Raw genomic sequence first — 8,301 nt, forward strand, 5'->3', positions numbered from 1 at the left:
AGAGCCACAGTCACCCAGGTGATCACCTGGCACGGCTCAGACTGGCCCAGCACAGACACGGTGATCAGGGTGGACGTCATCGACCCAGCCCGCACCAGCCGAGGGGAGCCACGCGACGGGCTGGAGGCCTAGGTCTCAGCAGCAGCCCCAGGGGATGCTCCCAGCCCCCAGCTCCCTGGCCTCACCCGCCCCTCTGCCCCTCTGTCCACGGCCAGGAAGCACTCTCGTTCCCACACAAAATCCAACACCTTCCATAGATCTGATATTTTATCATGATCCTGATCCAAGAAACACGCTGCAGCTGAGCCAACGCCGGCAGCACCCTGCTCCCTCCTCGTCCAGCTTCCACGACCAACACTGAGCTGTCCTCCCCGCTCCTGTCCCCTCCTACCCCAAACACCAGGCTCCAGATCAGTGCGAAGCAACAGGGCTTCCCAAACCCATCAGCCCAGTTTTAAACAGTTACTTTCACACTGTGATGAACTGAACTGACCCCAGGATTCACAGGTGGAAGCCCTGACCCCAACCTGGCTGCAGACAGAGCCTCCGAGATGATTAAAGTTCAGTGAGGTCATAGGAGTGGGGCCCTAAACCAAAAGGACTGATGTCCCGACAAGGAGGGGGACGGACACCAGGACTCTCCACCTGCGGCGGAGAAAGGGCAGGTGAGGGCACAGAGGGAGGGCGGCCGGCTAAGCCAGGAAGAGACTCACGAAGAACCGAATCTGATACATGGAATCTAAAAAAAAAATGACACAAATGAACTTATTTACAAAACAGAAACAGACTCACAAACATAGAAAACAAAAAATTTGTGGTTGCCAAAGGAGAAAGGGGGAGAGGGATAAATCAGGAGTTTGGCATTTGCAGATACAAACTACTATACATCAAATAGATAAACAACAAGGTCCCACTGTACAGCACAGGGAACTATATTCAATTCCTTGTAATAGCCTGTAATGAAGAAGAATATGAAAAGGAACATGTAAGTGTGTACCACTGAATCACTGTGCTGTACACCAGAAGTTAACACAACACTGTAAACTGACTACACTTCAATTTAAAAAAACAGAACCAAAATCTGCCAGCACCCCGATCTTCCCTTTTCAGCCCCCAGAACCGTGAGAAACAAGCTTCCTTCTCACCCCCTCTGCAGCCCCTGTTCGGGCACCAGGCAGACGCGCAACCTGTAACCAGGCACACATGTTCTTTAACCAGCAGAGAACGTCTAGGCTAATGTGGCTTGGACACTGAAGACGCTCATCCATCAGCTCATCCATCGACCCGCTGCCACCTGCAGCCGGGCAGGGGCTCCCACAAGGTCCGCCGCGCTTCATCAGGACCCACTAGCAGATCCGCGGCCTCCAGGAAGCCCCCACGCCCAGCATCTCTGGGGGCTATGTCCTGCCCACTGAGCACAGCCAGCGGCCCTGTCACCCTCCACTGTCCCTGGGCTCCAGGCACCTCCCACCAACATAAGGGCCAGGGCCCATCTCACCCCATTATTTCAAATATTAAATATGGTGGGAGATGGGAGAGCAACTGGTAAACTACGAGCTGCCATTCAAGCACTAGGACCTACTCTCCTCTGACTTTGGCATTTCACATCGTCATCAACCGCCGAGCAGCCAGACCACCCCACTTTCCAGAACAGTCTCCAAAGGGGAAACTGAGCGCACCTGAAGTTTCTTTTCTGAAAGAACATTAAAAATACAAATGGTAGAAACAGAAGAAGGCCGGCACTAAGCGACCGGCTGCCCAGGCCAGGACACAAATGCTCTGTCCAGAGTTTCCAATTCGAGGGAGACCTGGACAACCTACTGAAAAGGGTAACATTTAGTCAACCCACCAGGGGGATATGTATGTAGCTGGACTTGCTTTTCGTTTTGCTGGGTTTTTTGGTTTGATTCTGTGTTTGTCTTCAGGTTTACCTTCAGGACTATAAATGATTCGTTTGACAGAGAATTTATTACTAAATAAGGCCACCAAACCAAATTCTCCCGTTGTGTGGAAACAAAACCTGCGACCATGTCACAGGGGTTCAGAGCAAGGCATGAGGATTCTGGGGATCTCTTCTGACACATAGTTCAGGGGGGACCCAGAGGCTCAGAACTCAACATTCACGTGTTCAAGCAGAGTTTGCTGGGCATCCGTGTGTACAAGGAACCAACACCCAGAAACCACAGGGCCAACTGTGACGTGTGTGTGTGTGTGTGTGTGTGTGTGTGTGTGTGTGTTGGGGAGAGGGTCTACCTCGCTAATGTTGACTATACCCTCAGAAATAGACAGACTGTGGGATCCATTCAGCGGGAAAGGCAAGAAAGGAAAAACCAGTCCAGTTTTTAAAACTGTGTTACTAAAAGGGCTGTAAGAAATAACAAACTATTTTTACTTCAGCTGCATACTTTTGAAACCATTAAAAGGCCGCCTGACCTCCTTCTGAGTTGCCTTAACTCAAGCATTTAACACAATATACTTGGTATCATTCTTAGTTCAGGCCCTTTGAAAACATGCCATGAAGGGTTTCCATCACTCATTTCAGGAAGCAGAAGCAATTTGGGAGGGCGCTTGCAACTCATCTGGCTGGGAGAACTAATTTCGTAAGCCTCGGGGCTGAGCTGTGGGGAGTTTCCAGTTCCTTGGTGAAAGAAGTTCGCTTACCAGATTTCCAAACATGGTCCCCTGCCCTCCCCTGCAGTTCCAGCCAGCAATCTTCAGCTCAGTGGGAGAACCACGTCCACAGCCCTCTCCCCTAGCACATGCAGCAGGCCACGCTGGACCGCGACAAGCATGTGTATCCCAGAGACACAGGGCCAACGATGCTCATACAAGTGATGGAGTGAAAAGCTCCAGATCATTCTGGGCAACCAGGATGTCTTTAAGGGTATTTTAAAAGGTTATCCAGTTTCTGTACATGCAAGAAAGATTTCTGGTGTATTTCACATGGATGCTAATGCATTTCTCAAATCCTGTGCACATAAGATCTGCTGTTTGTTGGGAAAAGCTCAATAATCTCCCACTGCAAACAACGGAGGTGGGGAACATGGCAGCTTCAAAGAGGTCAAGGATGGAGCGAATTTAAGCACAAGGAATGCAATAAAGAAAAACTCAGAGCCTGACAAATGAGCACAGTTACTTGAAATGCACCTTAAGAAAGTCTCAACTTAATAATTTCAAAGGGAACTCTAATCTGAAAAGACACATGCACCCCAATGTTCACAGCAGCACTATTTACAGTTGCCAAGATGGGGTAACAGGTCCATCAATAGATGACTGGATAAAGAAGCTGTGGTATATTTATACAATTGAATACTACTCAGCCATAAAAAAGAATGAAATAATGCCATTTGCAGCAACATGGATGGACCTGGAGACCATCATTCTAAGTGAAGTAAGCCAGACAGATAAAGAATAAATACCATATGATGTCACTCATGTGGAATGTTTAAAAAAAAAAGACACAAATGAACTTATTTACAAAACAGAAACGGACTCACAGACAGAGAGAACAAACTTACAGTTACCATGGGAGAAAGGGGTGGGATGGGATAAATTGGGAGTTCGAGATTTGCAAATATTAACTACCATTTATCAAACAGATAAACAAGTTTCTACTGTATAGCACAGGAAACTATATTCAATATCTTGTGAACTATAATGAAAAAGAATATGAAAATAAGTATATGTATGTGTATGTATGACTGAAACTTGATGCTGAAGACCAGAAACTGATGATGCAACATTGTAAACTGACAATACTTCAATTTAAAAAGAGAAAGAAAGTCCCAGCTCAAGTGGGAAGGGAAGGTCATAGGTCAGTCTATTCGCAAGGCAACCTGCGACCCAGTCTCATCCTGTGTTCCGTGCTTAGGTACCAGCTGAGACGCTTCGGGCCCAGGTGAGGCCTCCAGGTCACCAGCTCACCCAGGCTTAAAGTTCCCCATTTCAGCTTAACTTGCTGCAGCCAAACCACTGAGATCTGGCCACTTTCTTCAATCAAAACTACATCTAACCAACCTGGAGGAGGGGGAGATCAAAGGAGGATTTTCCCTCGTAGTCCCCGCTTCAGAAACATGGTTAACACCCACGTGTGGGGAAACCCCTGTTCCAAACACCTAAAAACTGACATCTACAGCCCAGCCTCTGGTTAAGCCCATTTCATCTCCACATGCCCAGGGACCGACCCCCTCTTTACACACTTCTGATTCCTGTTATTAATTTACCCTTTTATCTGGGAACACTGGGTAAGTGAATTAAGGGCGTGTTCAGAAGCAAAGTTTACATCTGCTTCGGTAAGTTACCACAGTTCAGGTTATTTCACTGTCAGGCGTTTTAAGCCTTGAAAAGCTCTGTTGCTGACGACACCAAATGCTAGGGGATGAAACACACCCCGAATGACTCTCATTCCTACCAGAATCCCTTTGGCGAAGAGGAGAAAGAAGCCAGACTGGGCCGCACCGGGCAGGGCCTCCCCCACCTGTGGGTCCCGCCGGACACGCCCCCGGCCTCTCAGGGTTCAGGTGCTTTTTGGGTGAAGGGAAGGAGTGGGCCTGCGCACAGTTCCAGGCTCCTCGGGCCCAGCGCTGCGGCCTGCTCGTCCCATTGTACAGACGCAAACTTGCCAGGTTCAGCCTTAAACCTGTTGTCAAAATAAACAAAGCCAAATGCAGGGGACACTGCCAACCTGACCTGTCCTGGATGACACAGGCGGCGCGCGCCCGCTCCCGCTGCGGCTCCCAAGCTGTTGCAATGCCGAGTCCGGTGGCCCCCGCGCCCGCCAGCCCCTGCAAGGCGGTCTCTACAGATGAAACCGTTTTGCAATCACACCCCCCACACACAACCCCGGCTGACTGCGCTCCCGAAGGAGTTCCGTCTAGTCCTGCAAAGTCACACACCGAATTCTTCCGGAACCGCTGGGTGGTTCGATCGCCCTGAACGAGCCGAGGGCAGTGCGATCGTGAGAAACTTTGTTTCTGGGGCCGCGAATCGCGGGCAGGACGCGGAGCCCGGGCCCGGCACAAAGCGCCCCCGCCGAGGCGAGCCCTCCTGGGCGCGGAGAGACAGCAGCTCCGCGCGGGGTCTCGCCTACAGTCCCGATGGACAGAAGTTCTGCGGGCCGCGCTCGCCTCCGGGTCCTGCGCGGGGCCGGCGATCCGCGCGGTCCTTCCCGAGGGCGCGCCCGGCCCCCGCCCCGCGCCCCTGCACCGAGTCCGCCGTCCCGGGGTCCCCGCGCAGGCCGACCGCGCCCGCCAGGCCCCGGGGAGGGGGCGAGCCTATAGGTGCCGGCGGCCGTGGGGCCAGGCCGCGCGGGGACCCGGCCCCCGGTTCCCGGGCCCGGTGCGCCCCGCCCCGCCAGCCCCGCCGGCCCCGCCGCGCTGCAACTCCGCCGAGCCGCCCAAGTTGGCGGCCCGCGCCCGCCCCGGCCCCCGGCCCCCGGCTGCGGCCCCCACCCCGGCCCGGCTTACCTCGCGCGCCGCCCGCCGAGGCCGGGGCAGCGGCGCGGGTCCCGGGCGGCGGCCGCGCTGCGCCCGCCCAGGCGCCGCTCTTTGTCTGCGCCGCTCGCTCCTCCCGCCGCTCGGCGGACGCTGCCGGCCCGGGCGGACCCCGCGGGCCCGGCCGACCCCCGCCGCCGAGCCCCCGCGCCCGCCCGTCCGCCCGCCCGCTCGGCTCCGGCCTGCCGCTCCCGCCGCGGCGCCCCCTCCCCGGCAGCGCCCGCCGCGCGCCCTTCCTCCTCCTCTTCCTCGTCCTCCTCGTCCGCTCCGCCCCGTGACGCCGCCGGGGCCGCCCAGGCCCGCGCGCCCGCCGCCCGGGACCCACCTGGGCGCGCACGGCGGCCGGGCTCGGGCGGCGCCGGGACCCGCTCGGGGCTCGCGGCTCGCGGCTCGGCCGGGGGCGCCGCCCGGCCCGGGAAGACCCCGCGCAGCGCCGGGCCGGGCGCCGAGGGGAGGGGAGGCCCCGCTCCTCTCCACCCTGCGCGCCCGGGGAGCGACCAGGAGACCGGGAGAGGCGAGAGGGGCAGCCACTTGGGCCTCGGAGGGCGGGCGGGGGTCTTCCATCCTCTTTTTGTTTGATTCTCTTATCGCGTCCGCCCCCCTCCCGGAAGCATTCCCACGGCACCCTTGGCGAGCAGGCCTGCGGGCCATCAGAAAAGTGACTTACAGAAAAATGTCACTTCCTCTCCGTAATTGCTTCTGGGCCTTTTTATTTATTTGCCTCGTATCTATTTACTTTCCCAACCAGACACTTTTTTACTCCCTCGTTATCGTCGGAAGCACTTCTAAAAAGCAAGAGAGGGAACCTAGTCTGTGCCTGCCTCGCCTCTGGTCCCGCTCAAGCGCGCCCGCCCGCCCAGCAGTCCTATAAAGAGCTGCAGGAACGAGGGCCCCAGAAGTTGTCACTGGTTATGGTACTGGTCCGGTCACCTGGCCACACGCTTCCCTGTAAACAGACTTGGAAGATTAAAACCCAAGAGGAGGGGGAAAGCAGCAAAGTGCCTTAAACAGGCACATGCATTCAAACGCCTGTCCCCCAATCTCCTTCCCAGATGGCTTCCCAAAAGGAAATCCTACTATTCAAATGATTCCGATTTCCTGGTGGAATAACCCGGATCTGTGTTAATGAGATTCTTTCTTAGGCTCCTGGCTTCTCGTTATATTAAGGCAATGACAACTTACCCAAGGTGACCAGGTGTATCTCTGACCAGCTGATCCCCTGCCCTGTTCCCAAACAGAAGTACCCAAGGAGGGTGCCTGGAACCAGTATAACAATGAAATCACAGCTGAGTGTTTGACTACCTGCTTCTTCCGCTGTGGAACAAGTGTTTCTTAACCCATCTGAAATCTATCCAATGGGGAGATAATAGGTACCCAGCTCCTCTGTAAATCTCTGGTGTACTTTCTGGCCGTAGGGGACATACAATGGTTGTGGTCACTAGCTGGAAAGGGACACAGTGCCCTGAGCCTAGATGGGTCCAAGAGCAGGGAGTCCGAGAGCCTCCTGCCGTATGACCTTGACAAAGACGCTATCTCAGTTCATCATTTGGTGAAAACTCTATCTTGCTAATAAGGAAAGCAGAATTATAGTAAATGGTCTGGCCTAATTTTAAATTAGTTTACTCAAAATAGGTGTAACAACATTGACCCAGTTTTTTAACTACTTGTCTGCTTTGTAACCTCCCTTTGAATCAGAAGCTGAACTCTTCTTTCTCTGATTTTTTGTAAAATCACCAAGGACATTCTCTATGTAAAACCCAAAGTCTCTTTCTCCATCGTTATCCCAGGCGGTTTTCTGAAGCCCGTGGCATTTCTGCTGTTTCCTGAAACATGGTTGTCTTTTCATTAACCTAACACAGCTACCTTTCTGACCTGCCCACATCTGTCCTTGCCGGGCATGATGTCCTCCCAACGTCTAACAGTACCTACTTCTGAAGCAAACGTTGGCCCTTTGTTTTTATTCTGACATGTGCCTTAAAAAAAAAAGTTCATCATATTTTGTATGTTTCCAGTAGGACATTCAGGGATTAACTCCGAGATCTGCAGCCTTAGAAGCTCCCAGCTCATCTGCCATCCTTCTGGGCAGCCCATCACCTCTTCAGTATCACCAGCTTCAGGATGAAACTTACCTCCTTCCCAAGCTAGCTCCTCCCCCAATGACCGCAGGCTTGGCCAAGAGGCCACAGGTATCTCCGCTCCTGGGAGAGACCTCATTGCAATTCTACTTCTTCCTTCCCTCTCTCCAAGCTTGGCCTTGGTGGGAGGCAGTGGACATCTTGTCTCTCACTCCCTGACCCCTGTGAGAGCGAACAGCCTGGGGTGGCCTGACAGAACCCTCCCACTCAGGACTCTGAAGCTGGAGAGGGTTCTGAAAACCGAGGAGGAAGAGATTGAGTTTGCTTTTGCTGGAAGGATCCCAGAACTTCCCTACAGAGGTCATTCACCGCTTGGTCTCACCCTTCTCCCAGGTCCTCCAGCACCGCCCCGCCCCGCCCCGCCAGCCTAGGCTCCTTGATATTCTGATAAATTCCAGTTCTACTTAAGATAGCCAGAGGTACTCTCTCTTCTTGCAACCAAAACCCCTGAATGAGGCAAACGCTAGGATTTGGAAAGTTGGAAACAGACAGGGAGGAAGTTCCCAGTGGAGGGAGCTTAGAACCCTGAGGACAGAGCGAGGAAGTGGGAGGACCCATGGGAACGGAGAATGACACGTTTGTCTAAAGGGAGCGGAGGATGCCTGCAGAGGATCCCGGGGAGATCAGACCAGGAACACGGTACTTAAGTGTGGACATCATGGGGCTGGGCAGCA

The 8,301-nt window shown here is 54.0% G+C and overlaps 1 protein-coding gene across 1 annotated transcript in view; it reads right to left on the minus strand.

Annotated features, from left to right (window-relative positions):
- Positions 1-5,742, minus strand: part of NCK2 (NCK adaptor protein 2) — a 70,357-nt gene extending 64,615 nt beyond the window's left edge. Inside the window, exon 1 of the mRNA XM_072951221.1 lies at positions 5,466-5,742. The gene's annotated coding sequence lies outside the window, so the exon portion shown is untranslated. The remainder of the gene's footprint in view (positions 1-5,465) is intronic.
- Positions 5,743-8,301: the final 2,559 nt, after the last annotated feature.

This window comes from Vicugna pacos, chromosome 28, assembly GCF_048564905.1.
Source record: "Vicugna pacos chromosome 28, VicPac4, whole genome shotgun sequence".
NCBI classification, from domain to species: Eukaryota; Metazoa; Chordata; class Mammalia; order Artiodactyla; family Camelidae; genus Vicugna; species Vicugna pacos.